The sequence below is a fragment of the Neophocaena asiaeorientalis genome, unplaced genomic scaffold, assembly GCF_003031525.2.
Source record: "Neophocaena asiaeorientalis asiaeorientalis breed wild unplaced genomic scaffold, Neophocaena_asiaeorientalis_V1.1 scaffold22, whole genome shotgun sequence".
In the NCBI taxonomy this organism is placed as follows: domain Eukaryota; kingdom Metazoa; phylum Chordata; class Mammalia; order Artiodactyla; family Phocoenidae; genus Neophocaena; species Neophocaena asiaeorientalis.
The window spans coordinates 157,282-181,219 of record NW_020174422.1 but is presented as its reverse complement, the minus strand read 5'-3'; the positions used below and the strand labels follow the sequence as shown (position 1 = coordinate 181,219).

General features: G+C 51.0%; 1 protein-coding gene across 4 annotated transcripts in view; it reads left to right on the top strand.

Annotated features, from left to right (window-relative positions):
* Positions 1–2,104: 2,104 nt before the first annotated feature.
* Positions 2,105–23,938, top strand: part of SEMA5B (semaphorin 5B) — a 125,924-nt gene continuing 104,090 nt past the window's right edge. For 2 of the 4 annotated variants that reach the window (XM_024756518.1, XM_024756517.1), the window contains exon 1: positions 2,105–2,185. The gene's annotated coding sequence lies outside the window, so the exon portion shown is untranslated. Of the gene's footprint in view, positions 2,186–6,687; positions 6,912–23,938 lie in introns of those variants that run through there. The other 2 variants (XM_024756520.1, XM_024756519.1) reach the window with 1 other exon arrangement.

Sequence of the window (23,938 nt, the reverse complement as noted above, 5' to 3'; positions counted from 1 at the left end):
GATCTAGATCCCTGACCAGGGATCGAACCCGGGCCCCCTGCATTGGGAGTGCAGAGTCTTACCCACTGGACCAGCAGGGAAGTCCCTGGCCTGTAGGATTAAATCCAAACCCCTTCCATGGCATTCAAGTCCTCCCTAATCTGGCTCTGCTCACAGTTCAGCATCACCTCCCACTATCCCTCCATACCTTCAATCAATAATAAAGTATTGAATGACTGCTCTCCACGGGCCAGGATTCTGGATGCGTTGTATGGTGCCAGCACAGTGGTGTGCTTGGTAGGTAATTTGGAGGGAATTACTGTTTACCGCGCATTCCTGCTAAGGGGTTGTTAATTTATAGGTCAGCTTAAGGCATTATGCCTACCTAGTTTTTCCCCACCATGGATTTCACAGGCCGTGGAACACCAGAGGAGAGACATTTTGGCCAGAGTAAAGGAGTCTTTTCGGACCTCTCAACCATGTTAGAGGTGTTCTACCCCAACTCAGGCTGCAGGTTCTCCTTCAGATGCCTCCCTACGTCCTGTTTAGAGGTCTGGCCCTGCTGGGGTCCTCTAAGTGCCAGGCTTGGGCCTCTTCTTGGTTACAACCTGGGATTCTCTTCTTAACAAGATTCAGATCCCCTTCTGGGGACATTGGTGTAGGCTTTCTTGGCCAACACCCATCCTTTCTGATCCATCTGGGACTTTTGTGACTTCACCATGGTCCTTGGAGATAATCACAGACACAGATCTCTTGTTTCAAATGTCTTCAGGAAGGGTGGCCACACCTTGTGTTCTTCCTTGCGTCCAAATGTCCGGAGAGTGACCCCTGCCCCCTTGCCTGGGGTTGAGCACTTGACTTGGCCCTTTATCTGGAGCATCTACCAGGAAGTCTGGTGTCATCCGGGGGACCAGCCCTGCCTCTGTCCTTCCTTCTGATCTCCCATACCTCACTTCCTCCTGACTCATCCTCAGCCCCAGTCTGACATGTTTGTCAGAAAAGCAGGAAAGAGGAAGGTGAAGAGGTGCTCTTGACCATCTGGGGAGCCAGATGTGATCACCCCTGGGTGTCATTCCAAGGACAAACTACAAAGTCAGCCTGCCTTCTCTCACCACACCCCTGACTTAGGAGACGTGAAAATGGTGTATGTGTGCATGTGTGTGTGTGTGTGTGTGTGAATGTACACACTGATCTTCATGCTGCCTGAGAGAATGTGTGAGAGCAAATATGTGAAGGCCTGGAAGGGAATTTATTTTCTCAGGAGATGAGAAGAAAAATTAGCACTATAACACAAGAAACAAAAATGATGCCAGAATGAACGTGCTCATGTCGGGTTGGTGATCATTTAGAGGTCTGGGTCTTCAGAGCTCACATTCCACTGTGCCTTGACTTGGAGAGCTGCTGTGTGGGTCAATGGACACATGTGGTGAACTGGGTGGAAAACAATTAGTATATGTTTTACTCTAATATGCACCTTCTATTGCAAGTTTTTAAGTGCAAATGCAGATGTTAACTGATAATCAGTTGGAGAGAACACTGATATGGAGAAATCTAAGTTCAAATCTCGGCTCTGAAAACTGTAACATTATGCCTCAGTTTCCTTATCTGGAAAATGGGGATAATAATAATGATTCACTTTTAAATCATTATTGTGCGCTTGTTTTTACCTAGTACCATTCTGTGGGCTAGGATTACAGCAATGAACAAAGTAGGCAATGTCTCCGCTATCGTGGAATTTATATTCTGGTTAGGGCAGATGGATAATAAATATGTACAATGTCAGGTGATGATAAAGGGTGACAGGGGTTTGTCATTTTTGAAAGGATACTAATGCATTGCTAATGAACTGATATTTGAGCAGACTCTGAAGGAAGAGAGGGAACGACCATGTGGACATTGACAGAAGAGTTTTCCAGGCGGAGAGAACAGCAAGTGCGAAGGCCTGGAGGTGGGAGCTTCAGGTGTTCCAGAAACAGTGGAGAGGCTGGGAAAGCTGACGAGAAGTGAAGGAGGGGAGAGCAGTAGGAGATGACGTCAGAAAGGGCCTCGTGGGCTTGGAGAGGATGTGGCTTTTCCTCTAGGGAGCTGGGGAGCCATGGAAGGGTTTTTTTTTGGCAGAGGAGGACGAGGATCTGACTGCGGATGGCTACTGCGTGGAGAACAAACTGTAGGCACAACGGAGGAAGCAGGCAGAGCAGACATCCAGGTGAGAGAAGAGAGTCGTTTGAATTGGGGTGCTAGAGGAGGAGGTGGTGAGAAGTAGCCAGATTCTGAACATATTTCAATGGGACTTATTGACGGTTTACAGGTGGAGTGTGGGATAAACTCAAGATTTTCGCCTTGAGGAATTCAAAGACTGGAGTTTTAATTTACTAGGTTGGAAGAGTCTGAGGGAGGAGCTGGTTTGGGGAAAGAAAATCAGAAGTTAAGTCCGAGATGCCTATTAGATGTTTACATGGAGGGCAGCAGGCAGTCGGTTCTCTGCATCTGGGTTTCAGGAGAAAGGTCAGAGCTGCTAATGGAAACTTAGATGTCATCAGCAGAGAGATGGTGTTTACAGCCCCCGGGGCTGGACAAGACCATCTCAGGCAGCAGTGTGACTATCTCCTTCACATGGCGTGAAGGCCAAAAGATATTGTATGGAAAAGACTTTTGTAAACTGTGAAGTGCTAAACACATGGAAAAGACTCAGTGCATCAACATAGTAAAGGACATAATTTAAAGAAGTGTCTGCAGGGAGAGTTAGAATCATAGAATGTTGTACCAGGAGGACCTTAGAAAGCAGCCAATCGACCCCTCTCATTTTAGCCACGAGGAACTGAGGTTGGAGAGGTTAAGAGGCTTGTGCAAGGACACCCAGCTCGTTAGTGGCCAGCAGACGAGCTGGTCTCAGAACTGAGGAGCCCTAACTGCGGGCGCGGTGCTCTTTCCTCCAACAGCGCACCTGCTCACATTTACTGCTTCAGCTCTCTCCGAATCTGTTAACCAGGGCCAAGTAATTCTTCCAAAACAGAAATCTAATTATATCGCCTTATGCTTTCATACATGCTATTCCCTCTGCCTGGAATACTCTGCTTCCTCCCGCTTCTCTGTCTGGCAAGTTCCTGCCCCCTCTCCATTCTCAGCTAGAAGGGCCCTGGACTGTGAAGACCTCCTTGCCCTGCTGGGTGGAGCTGGTTGTTGGCTTTCCACGTGCCCGCAGTGCTCTGGTCCTGCATTTGCTGTGACTCAGGCTGCCTCGCTGGCCGACCGTGAGGCTCTGGCTCTCTCCTCTTATGACCTCTCCAACGAGCGCACTGAGTGGCACTTAAGTGTTTGGGGAGGAAGAAGGAAGGAAGGCCTCTTCTCTCACATCAGCTCAGGACAATGGCAAAGCTGTCATTTAGTGACACTTCAGTTCCTCTAACCTAAGGGGCTTTTGTTTCACAAATTGACAATGACTTCTGGGGTGGGAATTTTCCTTTTTCTTTTCCATCCCCAGGCACAATGAGCGGGTGATTCTGGGACCAAATAGAAAACGATTTGGACATTATAAGTGATTGCCGCCTTCTTTTTCTCAATTCTCTCTCTCCTGTTGATATATGAGTGGCTGTGGCTTGTTTGCCTTTTGCTGCAAGGCCCGATTTGTGTTTGTGCCTGGGCTATACACAGGTGGGTACACACACACACACACACACACACACACACACACACACACACACACACACACACACCCCTACATAAACTCCTGGGAGAGGCTGCACTCTTGTTTTTCAGAGGCAGCTAGATCTCCCAGAAAATGCCCTCAGGTGGACTCCCAGGTTTGTCACCTTTGAGCATGAGAATTTGGCCTTCTTAATCTCTTGGTACCTTAGCTGAAGGTAAGTTTGGAATTTTCTAGATCAAGAGTAAATTCCAAGAACTTCTTCCCACCCCCTATGTTTGCTGCTCTTTAGCATGTTTGTTTTGGATAATTCTGTATTAATTACTGTATTTACATTCTGCTTAATTAACACTGTTCTGGTAGGTGAAGAATTGCTCCTAATAGAAGTAATTATTGTACCAGTTATTGCAGAGGTTTAAGGAAAGTGACGGAAGGTGGTGGTGACACTGTGGTGATGGGGTCAACGCTCCAGGTTTTGTTCCTAGTAAATGATTCAGGGTTTGCCAAACTCTGGGGACGCCTGAAGCAGGTGATAAGCCAGGCTAGTAAAATAACTGTCCCTTCCTGAGGTTTGGACTTCTGAAGCTCTCTTGTATTGAGAGCTCTTGAGTAATCACTGTTAGTCAATAGAATACTGTAGGATGCAATTAGGTTTAATTAGCCTAGCATCCCAAGCATGTCTGCTCCCCTGTCTGTGTCTCTTTGGGTGTCTCGCCTTCTTGGCTCCTGCTTCCCCTGAAGAGGAAGCGTTCCTGGGCTGTGTCCCCAGACTGGGGTCTCCCCTCTTCTCTTCCTGCACTGAACTCTCTCCCACACTCATTCATAATGTGGAGGGGGAGAGCCAGGAAGGGGCATGAAGTGATGGTGGAAAGAGAAGAAGGAAAAGACAATCAAAACATAGTGGAAAAAGAGAGGGAGGGTGAGAGAATATGGTGAAGGATGGAAAAGATTTTTATAGCCTTTCAAGAGACAGCTGCTGCCGACAACCACTCAGAAGGCACTTTGTCTACTGTCCCAACCGAACAAACGGGAAACTCTCCCGCTCATACCTTTTCCCTGCTATATATATAGAATATTTTCAGATTTTTGTATTAATTAAAAGGTGTCTATATTTTATACACATTTTATTTTTGCAATAACAAAACAGTCCCCACGGTTCTGTAGGGAATGGGAATGGGGGAGGGCGGGGGGGGGGGCAGGCAACACTCACAGCAGCGGAAGGGGCCCAGACTGGGGATCGGGAGACCTGCTCCCACCCCAGCCTGCAACTCTGGGACAAATGCTTCCCCTCTGGATCTCATTGTCCTCATCTGTAAAATGATAGGTTTGGACTCGATGGCCTGCACTACCTCTTCCAACTTGATTTCTACCCCCTTATTAAATGGATGGTCTACCAGACTTATATGCCCGACATACCCGTTTCCTTCCTTTTTCCCTCTTGTCTGCAACTCTCTCCTCTTGTTCAGAGTGTCTTCCCTTTGCAAGTTCCTCTCCATTCTGCACATTATGAATCTCAGCATTCCTGTTGCCCTAGAAAAGCATTATTTCTGAGATTGTGCACTGTTTCCCTTTTTACAGCATCTCATAAACTCCTTTCTTGGATTCTTTCTTTTTTTTCTTTCCCATCATTCCGGCCAAACTACTTCTCACCTTGGTTCAGAGGTGTGTGTGTGTGTGTGTGTGTGTGTGTGTGTGTGTGTGTGTAGGAGGGTGCTTCTCTAGGTTTCTTACCGTCTCCATTCCTCTGTTTTATCTAGGATTTCCTTTATCCAGAATTTTGTTGCATAAAATGATTCACTCTAATTCTTCAATTTCTGGCATAGTCTAGAAAGTCGTTTAATGTTTTCCTTCTTCCAACTTACCTATTTTTATTTCACAGTTCTCTTTAGCTGTCTCTTATAATCATACTTCTCCTGGTTTAATATTTCAGGTCCTTTGTCTCCTTCATTCTTTCGTTTTCTTTTCTTAGGTCACCTTTTAAAAAATTTTTAAAATACCATTCTTTGTTCAGCAGAGGGCTCTCTTCCCATCCCTCTTGCAGCCGGGCAGATAGGATTTGAAGCAGCTTGCCCCGTTGTCTTTCCCTCAGGTTTTCTAGCCATCAGAAACATTAGATACTTAAACTTGTAAACAATTCAGCCTTGTTCGGTGTGGTCGCGCTAAACCTTCCCTCCTCAGCTGAGAGCCCTCCACCGGCTGCCCCGCTCACTAATCTATTGGATGCCCTCCCAACGTTCCTCATGTTATTCACTGTAGCCCCTACTCCAATCGCTCAGTAGGGTAGGTTATCACCAACCCTAGTTTACGGCTGAATTAACTGAGGCTTGGAGAGGTTCACCCAAGGTCGCGCAGCTTGTAAAGTTAACCCTTATCCGGCCGATTCTGGTTTTCCAGTCCAGCCCAGCAGCCTCATCTCATTCCCTTCGACTGCAATTTATATCGGATTTCCCTTGTTTTGTACGCAATTCTTTCCCCCTTCAAATCCACAGGCAGGAAGATCGTCCCTAGCTGATAGGGCTGGGGCACTGGGGAGCCGAGGGGAAGGGAGAATTTCCTCGGGCCCCAGCGGTTGGGTGGGCAGGATTCTGGTGCGCTGACGCCCCGGCAGAAAGCCGGGTTCGAGACGGGGCTTGCCGAGGACGGTAAGGCAGGACGTGGCAAAAAGGCAGCAAGTGCTCGAGGGACCTGGGTCTCGCCGCTCAAACGGCGGCTGCGGGGCGGGACTTCTGTCCACCCTCCGTGTAAACACACTTGGCAAGCCAAGGGCGGGATTCGGACCAAGCCCGGGGACGCGGAGGTGCAGGGCGCCCCCTCGCGCTCCTCCGCGCGCCACGAGTTGGCGGGTGGCGCGCCAGCCGCGGCAGGTTCTCTGCAGCACCCTCCTCCTTTTCTCTCCCGCTCCCTTCCCTCTCTCCGCTCGCTCCCAACTCCTCCCCCACCTCTTCTCCCTCCCTCCTTCGGCCCCCTCATCTTCTCCTCCCCGCTCTCAGCCGCGCGCCTGGTCGGGAGCTAGTTGGAGCGCGAGGGCTGCCGCCTGAGCCCAGCTCCGCTGAGCCGGGCGGGTCGGCGGCGCGTCCGGCGGCTGCTGGCGGAACCCGAGGGTGGCGGGCGCGGGCCCGAGTCGCGTCTGCACTGGAGCGGGGAGTGAGGGCCGGGGGCCGTTCTTGCGCGGCCGCCCCATTCCCAGACCGGCCGCCAGCCCTCCTGGGTCGCCTTCGCCGCTCCCCGCCGCCGGGAGCCGGGAGTCGGGAGCCGCTTGGAACCGGGCACCTGCGCCCGCAGCCCGGAGGTGAGTCCCGGGAGCACAGGACGCTTCCCCTGCGCGGGCTGGGCTGCAAGTTGCAAACTTCAGCAACTCGGGTGGGTAGAGGGGTAGGGGCCCGGGGCCGCTGGCAAGTTGGAACCAGGTGGCGGAGGCTGCGGGCAGAGAGGAGGGAGTCCCCGCGCTTCCACGCCGCCCTCTGCCACCTCAGCTTGGGCTCCCTCCGTGCTGCCGCATTCCCGCCGTCAGCCGGCTCCGGGTCCGGGCTGCACGGGGCCCTGGCCCGGCCGCTGTCGGTGCGTCTGGGCTGCACGCCGCGAAGGGGACCTAGGGCCGGGCCTGGAGGAGGGGACGGACGGTTGAAAGGCTGGGAGAGAGCCGGGCTGAGGCGCCGAGGGTGGCGCCGAGATGGAGGCTCCGAGAGGGCGGACGAGTAAACCCGGTGGAGGCAGAGCGCAGGCGGCGAGGCGCGTGGGAACGCGTGGCCCGCCCGGAGTGTGAAATCTCGCGCTCAGGGACGTCCCTGCTCCGCCGCCGCCTGCGGGGGTCCCCACCGGATTCTTACCATACCCCCTGCTCCTGGCAGGGCCCTGCGGAGCCCAAACTCTGCCCCGCCAAGCCCCAGATGCAGCCGTGCCGGAGCCCGGCGCTCCCGCCTCGGCGGGCGGAGAGGGGCGCGGCGGCGGGAACGCGGGTTGCGAACGGCGCTTTCCTGATTTATTTTTCTCATGGTAATTTGTCTTTGTGGTTGGGCTGCCCATTCACTTTCCGCTCACGTCTTGCGGGAGATCCAGTGAGGAGGGAGGGAGCGGGGGGCGCTCCGGCACAGGGAGAGATGGAGACAGGAGAGGGGATGGGGATCCGAGCCGGGCGGGAGCCGAGAGGGAAGTGGGCGTAGGACCCGCAGAGGATGGAGGCGAGGCTGAGAACACCCGGACGAGCGGAGCCGCGGGCGGGCGGCGGAGGGAGGACAGAGCCGGCCCCTTCTCGAGCGCAAAGTTTAAACAACCAGGAGGAGCCACCTGAAGCGCCCTCCTTGCCTCCTCCCCTTCCCTCGGTGCCCAGTCCTCGGGTTATTCCGCCTGCCCCGCCGTGCCGGGCTGCAGTGGGCCCCGAGTTGGGAGGAGGAAAGGTAACTGCCCTATTCTGCCCCCACCCCTGCGATCTTCTCCAGGTATTCCGCGGTGGTGATGAGAGCAGCCGGAGCGGGGAAGGGCTGCCCGCCCTCGGGATACGCTCTTTCCCGGCCCCTTGACTGAGCGGAACTGGGATTGGGAGGTTGGAAGCTCGCCTGTATCTAGACCCCACCACGATCCTACCTTCTCTGAGTCCAATCTCCTTCCACATTTCTCAGGCACCTCCACTCCCCCTCCCATCCCCACCACTTCGGCCTCATTCGGCTCCTTCGTCAGCGGCAGCGGCGTCTCCCTCCAGGCTCTTCTGGCCCGCCTCTCTGTCCTCCCCGCCTCTACTTTCCCTCATCTTTTAGCCTGTTCTCTTCCATTCCTTCTCATTTACCGCACTGACCCCCCGCCCCCGTTCTTCCTTCAAAAGTGGGCTCTCACCCTTTCTGAACCAGGATAGATGACCTTGAAGAAGGGGAAGAGGGGAATTTGAGCCTGAGAACTGGACCTCACAACTAGGAAAAGGAGGGCAGATTAAGAAGCAGCTTGGAAAAACCCGCCGGTACCCTGCCCCAAATCTAGATTACCAACCGAGGAGGAAGGGGGATGAAATATCAGAGAGAGAGAGAGGGAGTTTGCCACTTGATCACACTACAGACAACAGATCTAGAAATTACAGTTTTAAGTGATCTTATCTCTGTGTGTGCATAGTATCCTGTACTTTGGGGATTGATTGGAACATCCCACAGCCTGTTCCTACCTGTCACCTGCTGGCCCCCTACTCACCCTGACTCTCAGGGCCCACTAGGATTCTACTGTGAGATGATGAGTTCCTTGAGGTCAGGGGGCCATCTTATCTTATACAAATCTAGCACTTTACATTGATACAAGGTTCCAGACTCAGAGGCAGGACTGGAACTCAGGTCTCCTGCCCCTCCCCACCCAGCCCAGTGGGTATAAACCAGTTTTATTCTTTACAAGAAAAGAAAAAAATAATCCAACCATGACTTTTTGCTTCCCCTGATGTAGTAAAGCCTTATGCAGGGAGGGATTGGATGAGAAAAAACTGGAAGCTCACATAGGATGTTCAGGAATCCCAAGGGATATCCAGAAAGCCCTGATCCCTGAGTGTGGGTCTGAAAAGGGGAAGGGGAGCCCCAGCAAGGGGGCAGAGGGCTAGCAGACATTTAGAGAGGATCAGCCTGGCAAGGCTGTAGATTGGTGGATGGAGTGTGTACACTTGGGAAGAAGATGCTCTCGGGTCCAGTTCTTTTGAACATTGACCATGATACTCCAGTTCTTAATCTTGGCCACCCTCCTCTATCCCACAGGGAAAGCCCAGAAGATATCAATTCAGGTCAATACCATAGAGTCAACAAATTCACTACTTTCATTGAGGATTGAGGTGGTAGAATGGACACAGAAGGCAAAGGACAAGATCCCTGATTAGAAGTGCATGTCTCCTTGTTATATAGCCTTAAAGGACCCAGGGCTGAGTTTCAATGCCCCACCACCCACACCCCCAGCAGCTAGATGTTCCCCATGGTCCTCAAGCGTTAGCTCTATTACTGAGTGGACACAAGGTAAATAAGACCAACAGTGGGACTAAACTCACATGTTCACTATTTATCAAGCACCTATTATGTGCCAGGTACTAAAAGCTATGGATGCAACAGTAGATAAGACATGTCTCTGATCTCCAGGATGGAGGTGAATCAGCGTGACTAGGAAAACACAATTACTAGCATTGCCTCCACTGCTGTGATAGAATTTATTGTGGATTTTTTTTCCCATGTGGGTTTGTTCAGGTGACCTGACAGCTAATATGGAGTTTTCCAAAGGACTTGGGGTCTAGGGTTTGGGGGAGGGCTGAGACGGCTAGGATTCCACCACCTTAGCTCTTCCCTCAGCACCAAGTCCCCTCTCCATGCCTCAGATTCCTCACTCATCAAGTGGGGCTGAATACCTACCTTGTACCTGTGGTGTGGACAGAGGTAAAGCCAGGTACCTAAAGATCTGAGGAAGAGAACTATTGGGAGGGAGTATTTGGTTATTTATACATCAGTGTCTGAACCCCAGTGAGTCTTGGGATCATCCTTTGCCTCATCCAATCACCTTGATCACTAGCCTGTCTTCATCACCTGGTGACTCTGTGTGTGTTTGTGTGTGTGTTGGAAATAATGAATGCGTGTTCTTCATATTCAGATCTTTGCATTTGAGCTTAGCCATCACTAAGTTGGTCTTAAATTTATGACAAAGCTTAACTAACTTGTCTTAAATGGATGACTAGAAGCCAAAGCAAGTGTCTTGACTAATGGAGTTTCATTGAATTGACTGAACTGAGCTCTTCTTTTAGAGCTTATGTGGGCAACACGTGGATTTCACTGGCATACTGCTGTATTTTTGTGGACCTCCCTCTCTCTGACTTTTGGTTTGATGACATCTGCCTTAGCTGAGGAGATGGCTCTCTGATGGGTAGTCTGGAAGGGGATCTTTGTGTATGTCACTTTCTATCTCAGATGGAGGAATCTCCTCCAAGATTTTCTTTCTGAAAAAAATTCTCCTATAACCTGCTTAAATGCTAGAAAGTACCAGCTGGGAGCAGAGTTCTGAAAGGGAAGGGGGGTGCCAAACATTCTGTGGTTCTGCCATGTCTGCTTCCCTCCCTCTGCTTTAGTGAGCATGAGAGATGAAAACCAAACCTTGCAGAATGCACTCTTTAATCCTGACATTAGTCAGGGACTCACCAATGAACAGTGACTACACTTGGTACCTCCAGAGTGGGAAAAGGAAAAAAAGATGGCTTCCTATCCAATTTGCAGCTGGGAACAGTGGGGAAAGCAGGACGAGCGACCTGGGAGGGATGGTGACTGGGCATGGGAGAGTTTGACCTTGAGCACACTTCCCAACAGTTGGGCTTCGCATCCTCCTCCACTCTGACTTGAAACAGGAGAACAAGAATTCCGTTAAGCTTTACCTGAGCTTTAAAGGCAATGCTGTGTGCTGAGTCCCACCGTGACACTTCCCTCATTGATCTGTGATTAATAAGGATGACTTAGGGCTTCCCTGGTGGCGCAGCGGTTGAGAGTCCGCTTGCCGATGCAGGGGAAACGGGTTCGTGCCCTGGTCCAGGAGGATCCCACATGCCGCGGAGCGGCTGGGCCTGTGAGCCATGGCCGCTGAGCCCGCGCGTCCGGAGCCTGTGCTCCGCAGCGGGAGAGGCCACAACAGTGAGAGGCCTGCATAATGCAAAAAATAAATAAATAAAAAATAAGGATGAGTTAATCAGACTTGCACCTGGAACTCGTTTGAATTTGAAGCCTTGTCCGTATCATCAGAATGTCTTTGCATTTGAACCAAGAATGTCTCTGGCCTGTTCTGTGATAGGAAGGGCTGGTACTGGAGGATGGCTGGTGACCATCTGTTCTGCTATCCCCTGAGGATCAAATTAGAGGAGATAGGTTTAAATTCCCCAAGGAGGAAGCTGGGTTAGAAACAAGGGAGGCTTCTCCATCTTGAATGGAGATTACCGTCACTTCTTGATTTTCCAGGAGTGGTTCATTTCTTTTTTTGTGGATTATTTGTGGGGAATATTTAGTCTCAGGCCAGTGTCTAGTTACAGCCAGCCCCGCTGTTGGAAACCCACCTGATTGCCAGTATCTTCAGAAAGTGCATTGTCCTTTTAGCCTCCACCTGAGCCAAACATCATTAGGAAGGTAAATCCGCTATGTATCAGGTATATGTGTGTATGTAAATATACTCATATACATTCACATATAAACACACATACAGTGCATTGCAAAGCTATGTTACAGTTTGATCACCCAGTATTTTGAGTTACCTGCGGCACTGTTCTGTCAGAATTGACAGGAGGCTGCCTCTAGGGAGGCAACTTCAGGGAAATGTCCGGTAGGGTAGCAATTTAGATCCATCCCTACTTGCCATCCCCACTGGTCCACCTGAGCCAAAACTCCCTCCTTACTTCTCTAGTCATTGTCCTGAAGGCCTCCCAAGGAGCCCTGCTCTAAGGAGTACAAAAGAGCCTCAGTTGGCTCTTAATTATTCAGGGATAGGTGGATCCAGTGGGGAAAGCACCTGACCCAGGACTCTTATTTCCCTTCTTTTGGTGGCTTGAGTAACTTTATACCTGTAGTGAGAAGCTGGGGAGATCTTATCATTTAATACAAACTTTTGTTTCTAGCAGCCTCTTCCCTCTGCTCCTCTTTCCTCAAGGCACCTGAGGGAAACTAGGAGCCCTCCTGAGAGGCCTCATCCACCCAAAGCGGACTGCCATTAAGGTTCGCACCTTGCTCTGTTGGCTGGGGTGTGTTTCTGCCCAAAAGCAGGAGAGAGGAAAATACCAGCAGCTCTGGCTTCTGCAGAGTCAGATCCCTGTAGGTTTCCCAGCGTCTTGATTTTCTTCCCTCTCCCTTTTGTAGAGCCACCTGCTCTTGATTTTATGGAGTCAGCTAGTAACCTGGGCCCCATCAAGAGTCTGAGCCAGGAGCAGCATCCTTGTGGTAAAAGCTCCCAAACAGGTCAGCTCAAAGGAACACTTCTGTGAATGTCCCCCAAGGCTGAGGGTCATTTTCCTGCATAGACCAGGTGCCTTGGGGCCGTCTGCTCCCTTTTAACATCTCTCTAGCTTCCATAGTGGGTCTTTCTTCACATGCTGGGCTCAGTCTAGAGAGCAAGGCTCAAGTGAACTCTGTATACAGGTAACAGTAGCTTGGTCCCACTCAACTCTAATTCACTGGCTCCTTCAGAACCACCTGGAACGCTTTGAAAAAATATAGACGACCAGCCCGTATTAAGTCAGAATCCCTGAGATTGGAGCCTGGGCATTGATTTTTTTTTTTTTTTTTAAGCTCCTAAAATGCAACCATGGTTGAGAGCCACTGACCTAAATCTTTCCTAGATTCTACCTGGCCACACGCCAATGGCATGCAGATCCTCTTTGCCCTCAGCCCTTCACAACAGCCAGGTACCAGCTAGAGCTCCTGGCATTCAGATCATAGCTACTGTTTGTGTTCCTGTGTTCTGAATTTAATGACTTTTTATTTTTATTATAAGCTGATTGTGGGAGCTTCCTTCTAGTGTAACTCCTTTGTGATCATTTTTTCCTTAAAAAGCATTTATAAAAGTAATGCATTCAGCATTTTGGGGTATTTCCTTCTAGATATGTAACAAAATTGTGATTGTACTGTGCTGTTTTGTAGCCAACCCTTTTCATTTAATCACATATTGTGATAGTTTCCCCATGTCTTAAGTATTCTTCGCAAATGGGCTTTTTACTGGCTGCCCGGTATTTCATCTCATGGATGTGCCATAATTTATTTAACGAATCCTGTGTGGGTTGGACATCTCGATTGTAAACCACTTCTTACTGTTATAAATAATGCTGCAGTGAACATCCTTGTCTATAAATCTTTGTGCCTATTGATGATAATTTCCTCAGAGCAGATTTCTAGAAGTGGACTATTTATGCTTCTTTTTAACATGGACCATTTAGACGACTTTTAACTGACTTCCTAGAGCAATAAAAAAAACATTCATATTCAGAGCTGGAAAAACAAACTATTTTTACTGAACTCTTCTGAGGCATCAGCCTGGCTTCTTCACCCTTATCTGAGCTGAAGGTCAGAATCCTTGACCTAGCCTCGTGCCTGGGCTCCACCTCCAGGTCAGTTCCACAGATTGCTGCCTCACCATTCAGGTGAGCTCCAAGTCTCTCCTGCCCCTAACCCACAGCGTCTTTAGTTTCTTCTTAAACCATCTTAGCCTTTTCTTCTTCACACCTCCAGCCCCGGAACTCTCAGCACTCAGCACTGCCTTCAAGCTACTGTTCCGTAATGGCTGTTATTACTGAGCTATTATTATGTACCAGTCAGCTCAACATTGTATACGCTTTATCTCTGTTAATCCTCATGCGCCTTATGTGCACATATTATTTTTGTCTCCACTTTCCACCTGAGGAAACAAAAAACTTGGGAGAGAAAACCATTTGCCCAAGGTCACACAGCTAATAAGTAGTAGAACTAGGATTTAAACCTAGACTGTCCGACTTCAGACCCTACAGACTTAGCTGCTACATATACTTTTCTCCGTTCTTGGCTTATGGTGTCAACAAGCTGTTCACAAATGCTCCATCCGCATCCCGTGTACATATACTGTGACATTCTCCAGAAGGAGAAGGGCAGTTCTCACATGCAAATCACAGAAGAGTGGGGTTGCTATTCATCAAGTCTCCCTTTTCCTTTTCACCTCCTTGATTCAGTCCTCACCCCTCTCTCCAAGTACCCCACTCCAGAAAACATTTCTTGTCTCCTCACCGACCAGTTGCCAATATCCCAGCATGTCTTACAGCTGAGAAGGTCCAAGTTATAACATACCCCTATTATAGCTTCCCCACCCATTTGGAAGAATTTGGATGCTACTTTCGCAGTGTGGCTTATAAAGCTGTCAGGGAGGCAGGCATGCTATAGTTATGATAGGGGGAGAGGCAGCCTGACTTCTGTTGGATGTCAAGTACTGCTTAAAGTGGAGGATTGGATTCACTTTAGCATTCTTGCCTCTGTAACCTTGTCATTGCCCAAAAGGTAGAGAAATAGCAGCCCAAACTGTCCTTCTGATTTGATTCAGACCATGACCAAGAACTAGGTGGTGACGTGACAGCGCTTAGATGACAGACACCACATCAGTCTGGCGTTAATGACGGCCAAGGAAAGAAACGACATGCCCACAGACCTTCCCTAGTCTGTAAGAAATCTTATTTTGGTAAGTATGATCGCATGATTAGGGATTCCAAAAGGGATGATGGTTTGTGACAGGTGAGATTCTGCAAAATGAAGCTTCACGTTTTTATCCATGACTTGGGTGAAACTGGAGTAAGCGAGCTTATCAGATTTGTTGATGACAAGGCTGTGATGGGCATCTCCTATCCAAGACAGGATATTCAAAATGATCTTGACAGACTGGAATGCTGGGTTTAAACCAACAGGATGAAATTTAACAGGGGCAGATGGAAAGTTGCATTTAGATAGCAGAAATTAATTACTCAAGTTCATGATGGGGGGGTTGGGGCTGACTTGATAAGGCTGCAGATCCTGAGAAAAACATCTGAGGGGTTTAATTGTACGCAGGCTTCATAGGAGCCGACAGGTTGATGGGATTGCTCAAAACAGTACCATCTTAATGGGCACTAAGAGACGGGCAGGGTCCAAATTGGGTTCTCCCTGGTCATTATGTCCTCATTTCTGCACATGGATTTTAGAGGGGACCCTGGCCAACTCAGGCGTGATCAGTGGAGGGCATCCAGGGTCAGGAGGGGATTGGGAAACCTAGCCACAAAAGGCTTAGTGAAGGGAGCCCGTCTGTTTAGAGAGGATGAAAATCCTGGGGGTCGTGGTGGCTGACTGCAGAATAATAGGACTTCCTGTAGAAGAGAACACAGTTCATCAGCCTGGAAGAACCAGAAGACTCCAGAGTGGAAAGTACCGGAAGCTGGATTTGTTCACAGTCTGCATCTTCCCAACCAGATGGGTTCTAGCGAAGCGGCAACCAACTGGCAGTCCTGCCTCGAACGCTGTTGGGGAACTCCTGGCCCAGAGACGGATGATCGACTGGCAGCATACCTCTGTCTCCCTGCGGCTCTGCGGCTGGAGGGTACCCACTTACTTTCCTGAATACTGCAGAGCAGTGGTTCCCAATGTGAAGTCCCTGACCAGCAGCATCCACAGCATCCGGACCCTGTTAGGGATGCGACAGTTCTGGGGCCAACCTACTAATGCGGCAACTCCCCGGTAGGGCCCAACAGCCTGCCCTTCAACAAGACCTCCAGGCCGTTCTGATGCGTGCTGAAGTTTGGGACACTGCTTTAGACCACCCTGGGTGGTTCTTTCTGTCGCTGGAGGCTTGTGGCACTACAGCCTGCAGTCCTCAGCTGGGGAAGCAGTGTGGAACCTTGGAAGGAGTGTGGGCTTGGGGAGAGACAGACTAGGGTTCAAACACAGCTTGACTGGTTTTGTGTTGTGGGTTTTACATAAATTCCTTTCCCTCTCTGAGCCTCCTTTTTGTGCTGGATAACGAGGGAGGGCTAGTTTAAAAAAGGATTAAAGGAGGGCTTCCCTGGTGGCGCAGTGGTTGAGAGTCCGCCTGCTGATGCAGGGGACACGGGTTCATGACCCGGTCCGGGAAGATCCCACATGCTGCGGAGCGGCTGGGCCCGTGAGCCATGGCCGCTGAGCCTGCGCGTCCGGAGCCTGTGCTCCGCAACAGGAGAGGCCGCGACAGTGAGAGGCCCGCGTACCACCAAAAAAAAAAAAAAAAAAAAAGGCTTAAAGGAAGTGGCATAGCTCATGTAGATGCTGTTAGTGCCAGGTCATCTTTGGAGGGCTCTCATCAGCATCAGCTGCCTTTCCTACAGAAGTCCATCTTCCCAGTGAGCTTACCTCGAGCCCCTCAGAGAGAAGGCTCCTCTGTATCCCCTCACAGCGCCCACCAGCATGGGTCTCCCTCAAGTGAGGGGTCAGTTAACTCTTGGGTTGCCAGTTCCCTCCCTCCTGGACAATGGAGAGCCAGGGCCACTCTCCTTCCCACCCCTATCCAAGACCCATATGCTTGAGAGCATGTGTGGGTGCATCCTTCCAGTGGACCCAGGTGTTGCCAAACTTGATCTCATGAGGTCTGTTAGTCTAGACTCTCTGCCTTCAGCATGCAACTTTATCTACTAAAGCCATCAGTGAAAGGTCTTGGGGCCAAAACATCTCATGGCAGGCTCTAACTTTAAGTAGTTAAGAAGCCTGAGTTGCTGGTGTCAGACAGGCAGGGAACGTGAGTGGGCCCTTCTTGGAGCTGGGAGATGCTGGGGTCACTTCTACAGGTCCCTTTCCGGTGACCAGCTGGTGGAGTCTTCAGTTCCTCCAAGACAAAGCTCATCTCCCCACAGGGTGGCCTAGTTGATTTTTGGTCAACAAGTCTGATAGAAAGTTCTTCTATTTCTCTGCAGTCTGTGTCTCTCCCCATGGGCTCCATCTCTTCCACATGTGGCTATTCCAGGCAAACCCAGTCACTTCCATTGCACAGCTTTTCAAACACTGGAGACCAGTTGCCTTCTACCTCTCCCCTGCTTCCATTAGTCCTCCTCTGACTTGTCTCTTCATCTCTGGGCATGGGACTCTGAACATCCTCTGACTTGTCTTAACTTGAGGTCACCAGAACCAAGTCTGGTCCTCTGGCTGAGGCCTGGCCAGCACACCCTCATGGGTCGAGATACCATACCTTCCATTAACGCAGCCTCATATCTGCCCTGGCTGTTTTTAGAAGCCACATGGCCCTGCGGACTTTTGTTAAACTTAACAGTCAGTCAATACCTCCAGGTTTCTATACCACAGTCTGCGACTCAGCCCCATCTCCCAATTTTGTCTTTGCACTTGCGTTCATTAGCAATGGCTACCATAACAAAGTACTAAAACTGGGCGGCTTAAGCAACAGAAGGGAACTGTCTCATAGTCCTGGAGACTGGGAGTCCGAGGTCAAGGTGTTGGCAGTATTGGTTCCTTCTGAGGGCTATGAGGGAGAATCTGTTCCTTCCCCTCTCCTAGCTTCTGGTGGTTTCCCGGTAGTCTTTGGTACTCCTTGGTTTATAGAAGGATCATTCTAATCTCTGTCTTCATCTTCACATGGCCTTGTCCCTGTGTGCCTGTCCGTCTCAAAATTTCCCCTTTTGTAAGGACACCAGTCGTACTGGATTAGGGCCCCACTCTACTCCAATATGACTGCATCTTCACTAATTACACCTGCAACAACCCTGTTTCCAAATAAGGTAACATGAGGTCCTGGGGGTTGAACATACGAGGTTTTCTGGGCGGGAGGGGGGCATGGTTCAACCCATGACAGTGCTGTAGCTTTTTTGCTCTTATGTTTGGGACTCTACATTTCCCCCTCATTTATTTTATGTTGTCTGAATTCAGCTGATTAAGATGTTTTGAATTCTGACATCCAGTATATCTGCTGTTGCTCCCAGCTTCAAGTGCTTTCTGTATATTGATCCGAGGACTTGAGATGTGGAATGGGGTGGGATAGGTCAGAGCCCTACAGCACGCACCTGGGCCCTTCCCTCCAAGAGGTCTTGAACCATTGGTAAGTACCCTTGAGTACTTGCGATCGTGCAACCAGCTACATGTCCCACTAGTTCTGCCACCTTCTGCTTGCTTGCAACAATTTCACAGAGATCAGCTACACAGGTGAACCCCGTTTCCCTCATCTACCAGCTTGGTGGCCCTGTCAGCGGAGGAGCTGAGCTCTGCCTGACAGGACTTCTTCACTGAACACACATTGTCTGCCCGTGGTCTCAGCTGCCTTTCCCCAGTTCCACCACCCTGCCTTTATCATCTCTGCAGGAATTTTCTCAGGCGGCACCTGGACTTTCCCTCTCTGTGGTTTGCAAAAGCCACCTCAGACCCCTTTCTGGAAGTGAACCCCTCTAGTGCCTGCCAGGTTGCGCAAGATCCACAGCTGCTCCGAGCCTCATTTGCACGTTCCCTGGGATGCGAGGCCGGGCCAAGTGGCCTGAACTCATTCGGAGCAGCTGGAGCTTTCACAGGCCTGTCACCAGCCTCAGGCTTGGGAGCTTCCTGTGCCCGAGGCGCCCTTCCGTGGAACCCCACAGCCTGATGGTGAAGACGGAGAAGACATGAGCTGAAGACAGAAGTGCAGGGCCTGCCAGAGAAGCCCCCCAATCTGGACACCACGTTAGTTCCCTTGCAGCGTTCTTCCCCCTTCCAGCTCCTCTTCTCCACATTGCTCTCATTCCTAAAGTCTCTCCTTCTCTTCTCTCTGTTGCTCTGTGACTCCATGGGGGTAAGTGCATGGGCGAAGGTGAGGTGTGTGATCAAGGGGCTGACTGGTTGGGGACAGGGGAGGGGTGCTAGGTGCCGGCTCTCCCATTCACTCGTAGGGTGACTCTGGGCAAAGTATTTCTCCTCTCTGAGGCTCAGTTTCCTCATCTGTGAAATGGCTATCATACCTACTTCAGAGTGCGGTCGTGGGGATTGAATTCAATGAGTTCCTTTTACTAAAGCAGGTCACCTGGTACAGTATCTGGGGCCTGAGCGTACCAAACAAACCGGTCCTTTTGCAGAGCGGACTGGCCAGCTGGAACCTGATGTGGAGGGTGGGAGGGAGGTGGGGTCACAGCCTGGGCCCTGCACGTGGGGATGGGGGCCAGGATGCAGTGAGGCCGTTGGAATGGAGTAGAAGGAGTGAGCCTGAGAGAAATGGGGGAGGAAGAAGCCCCAGGACTGAGCAATTTGCAGAGAGGATGGAGGGTCGTGAGGATTTCCTAGAGTTTACTGAGAGCTTACGTTGTGCCAGGCCATTTAAAATGCTCTGGTATGAAAAAATAAATAAATAAAATAAAATAAAATAGAATGCTCTGGTATGTATCTTAACTCATGAAAGCCCTAAGAGTAGGTATGACTTTATCACCCCCGTTTACAGATGGGGTGACTGAGACGCGGCGATATTAGGTAACTAGTAAACCAATCCCCAGGCTTCCAACCCAGGCAGGCTGCTGTCTCCCAGCTCGTCGTACTCTTCTCCGTCTGATGCACATGCTTTTCTGTTCCCCCTTTCCCTTCATCCATCATGATGACCCCATCCCCGGTTCCATCCTGCAGGATCCTCACAGCATCTCCTCCTCACGATTGAGGGGGTGGGGCTCAAGCCTCTGCCCTTCTCTAAGGACACTTCTCAGGGCACCTTCCATGAGGTTCTAACTCACATCCATGTCCGTTCTCCCCATTCCCACCATCAATCTGTAGAAGGGATGATTTACGTTAGATACAGGGAAAGCTTCTCAGATATGAACTGCAGGAGAAATTACAACAGCTGATTGAAGGCGACTGTGGCATGACTTAGCTGGAGATCTTCAGGGCTAGGGTGGAGGGATGGAGGAGGAAGAGGATGCAGGGAGGTGGTGCGGCTGCTGTGTCCTGGACCACTGAGACCCACGGCTCCAGATGCAGGATGAGCGGCGGCAGGGTGCTCCTCCTGGCAAGATGACTGCCCCTCCTCAGTAACCCATGGCTTTAATTATATTTCACAGCCTGGTCCTGCTGGGAGAGAGGATTGCTCTGAGATTGTCCTACTGGGCTAAATGTCTGAAGCGCTTTCCGCTTCAGAAACTCCTCTCCTTGAGAGGGCAGGGCCAGGGAGGCTCCGCCCAGGTCTGGGACCTGGGTGGGTTAAGAATTGGGGGGACGGGCATGCCTGTGACTGTCCCCTGCTCTTTCCTGCCCTGGTCACCTATCTGGGGAAACCTTCGTGACTCAATTAAGCCTTCTGCTGGCAGTCTGGTGCTGTGGCCTCATGCAGCGGCTCTGATAGAGGGAAAAGGAGAGGGGGGCAGAAAGGCACACAGGGGAGAAAGCACAGGTAGCCCTAGGGGTGGATAAATGCCTCCAGCCCCAGGGATTAATTCTGGGGGGATCTTCTTTGTGTTCTCAAATACAGCTACCATGTGTGATGCCCCACCATGAACCAGTCTCTCATTTCAGTACTCCTGGAGGCCTATAAGGGAGAGGTTAGCCCACAATTTACGCATGAGGAAAAGACCTCAGAGAGGTTAAGAAGCTTACCTAATACCCCACAACTCATAGAGGTGAGGTAACCAGGCCACAGTGAACCCAAATCATGTGCTCTTTCCACCTGATCATGGCAATCTCCCAGTAGCTTGGTACCTGCCTACCGGCCCCTGTGGATCAGAAGTGCCAGACAGAACCAGGGAACTGCGTTTGGTGGTAGAGGGGAGGTTGGAAACTAGGGGGTTCAAGCATTTGGGGTATGCAGTATTTTTCTGCTAGAATGTTGTCCATAAGTGCTGTCACTGCTGGGAGGCCCAGGGCTCTGGGTTTCTCTGGGTCATTCTGTGTCCTGCGGAGGTGATGGTGAGGCTTTTATGGGAAGCCGTCCTACCCTTCCATAGCACAGCTGTGGTCTCTCTCCCCTCCTCCCCAGTGCTTTCTCTCTCTCTCTCTCTCTCTCTCTCTCTCTCTCTCTCTGTCCCTCCCTCCCTCCTTCCCTCCTTCCCTTCCTTCCCAGGCTGGCCCTCTCCTGTGACCTCCGTAGGGCAGCAGCCTGGATGTCTTCCTGAGCCCTCTAGTGTCTGCTCCCTGGCCTGCACTTCTGTCAGAAGCCTGTGTCCTGGGTACTTTCTGAGACTCCAGGATGGAGCTTTCGGTCACAGGCGGTGTGTGCATGTGTGTATTGGTGGTGGGGAAGGGTTCATTTCACAGAGGCCTGAGGCAGAGTCTGCCACGCTACGGAGGCCCCACCTCCCATGCCAGTGTGAATTCAGAGTCTCACTCTTCTTGCCCAAACTCCAGACTTCATCTCCTATCTTCCCATGTGCACAGGGCATCTGGGTGAATCAATGCCCAGGGTGAGCCCCAGATGTCCCACAGTCCCCCATGTTGGACCCATACAGCACTGTGCTTCCTCATGTGTGGCAAGGAGGCTGGACTGGGGCAACCACATCTTGGATGCTCAGTGTGCCTGACATTCTGCTCTCTAAACACATGTTCCCTGATCCGCAGAGGACCAGCCCAAGACTTGTTCCCTCATGTTATGGCTGGGGACACTGAGGCTCTGGTAGTTAAGTAACTGGCCCCAGGTCACACTCTATCTCACTGGCTCTCTCAGTTCCCTTGCAGCCCTGACAGGTGAGGGCTTGCAGGAGGAAGGGGCTCAGCAGCTCAGTCAAGGGGCTTACTAACCACCCCCTCACGCCACTTCTGTGCTTTCAACAATGGCCCTTGGGCCTGTTCACTTGAGGGTAGGCTCCCAGGACAGGCTGTCCATGTGAATGGTGCCCCTGCCCCCCATCTTCGAGGGAGTCTCCTCAGTGACAGCCCCATGGCTGCACAGCCCAGATGTTCAGCCCAAGTCACACCCCATATTTGTCTTAGAGGTTTGGAGTAGTGAGGCTGGTGAGGGGATTTGGAGAGGCTCGCGTCTCAGAAGCTCTGATAGAAATCAAGCTCTACTCACCGCAGGTCTCAGGTTTTATCTGTGTTAAGGAGACCCATTTCATGAGTCTGACACAACCTGGCACCCTTCATGAAGGTGTGAAGGTCGATGGGAGGGAGGCTGGGCTTTAGACTGCAGGGTGGCCTGCATGTGTGGATGGTCTATCCTTCGAGGCATCAGAGAGACCAACGTTTCTCCTGTTGGGCTTGCTCTGACAGGACTGCGCCAGAATTCTTCCTGGTCCTCAATTTAAAGCCTTGTTTACGTTGTGAGTGGAGATGCTTGCAGTGAACTGGAGACTCACAGGGCTTAGAAGGACCTGGGATGGCATTTAGTGCAGGGGCAGCGGGAGCTGCAGCGGTTCTGGAGTTTCAGCCGCGCCACACTGTGAATTCGGCTTCGTGGCCGAGCTGGTCCTCCTCATTGAGTGACAATGGACTCCTCTGGGTGTGGGGAGGTCACAGTCATTCTCAGGATTTTGAAGAGACAGGCCTCTAGTATTCTCATTATCTGGTGATAATATTTACACTTCCAAGTGAGAGGTGGGAAACCAGGGATACCTGGCCTTGATCAGGTGGGGATGCTGAGAGGTGAGGAAATGGCAGCATCTCTGTGTTACGATCCACCTCACGTGTGTGTCCATGTGCAACGGGGAAGAGCTGGTGTGGGAAAGAGAGCAGAGGCTGGCGGCGGTGCCCAAGATCGAGCCGGTCTGCGGCATTGCCTCCTCGGTCCTCTGGGCTCTAACAGCTCTCACTGTAGTGGAACACAGGGACCTTCTTCGAGTTCATAGACTCGACCCCTTGGATAAGGGTGTATGACGCACAGCTCTTGCCTTCAGGGAGGTAGCAGACCCTGGGAGAGGCAAGATGCTGGTTAGTCCCGTAGTCTAGGAGCTCCCAGCATTGCCCACAGCTCTGCCTGCCATGCCTGCAGGGGCCATTCCCTAGGAAGAGTCTGGGCCGCTCACCAGCTCTTTATAGTCTCAGTGATTCATCTTCACCTGCTCTGGGCTAAATGATGATGATGATACTGACAAAACCCATTTTTTAATGGAGTGCTTCACTGTTGTTAAAGAACATTCACATCCTTATTTTCTTCTCCCAGCAACTGTGACTTTTTTTTTACTGAACTCCATGCCAGATGCTGTTCTACTTGCTTTTTGTACATTATCATATTTAATTCTTACACCGATAAAAATTTGGAATTTGGTACTGTTATACCCATTTTATAGATGAAGAAATTCTCCAAAAAGAACATGTCCAAGGCCACACATCTACTAAGAGGCAGTTGCAAACCCTTGTGTCCAGTTCCAAAGTCTGTGCTCTGTCCCGTCACACCGCACAGCACCTGCTATCAGTGTAGGTGTCCTGGGAGACTCTGGCCACCATACCCTGGCCTTGAGCCCTGGAATTCTGGACTTGTTGAGTGCTCTCTGCCCCACATGGAGCAGAGCTAGCCACCTTGGGCACTTCCCTCATTCCTCAGGGTGAGCTCTGACTTTCCTCTCCAGACCTGTTTGGGGTTGGGCTTGAAGTTGCCCACCCAGAGTGCCCACCATCAGCGGCTGTGGTCTCTCCCTTCCCTGGACATTTGGGGCACTCAGCGGGGGTGCTGTCCCTTCCCATTCCTCCAGCATACTGGGGTGTTTTTTAAAAGGCAAGAATAGAACTCAGAAGGAGTTTCAGAAAGAGAGGGATAGGGTGCTCCAGGGCTCCAGGTCAGCAAAACTTCTTGGTCCTCTCCAGCCTTGAGGTCAAGGTTACAGGGAAAGGAGCCCAAGCCATTCCCTTCTCACTCTGGGTTGTCCTGGCACTGGCCAGGGTGGCCACTGGGGGAGGCTATTACTGCCCAAATACCTGCTGTGCCATGCTTTTGTGGGAGGGCACAAATTGGAGCTGG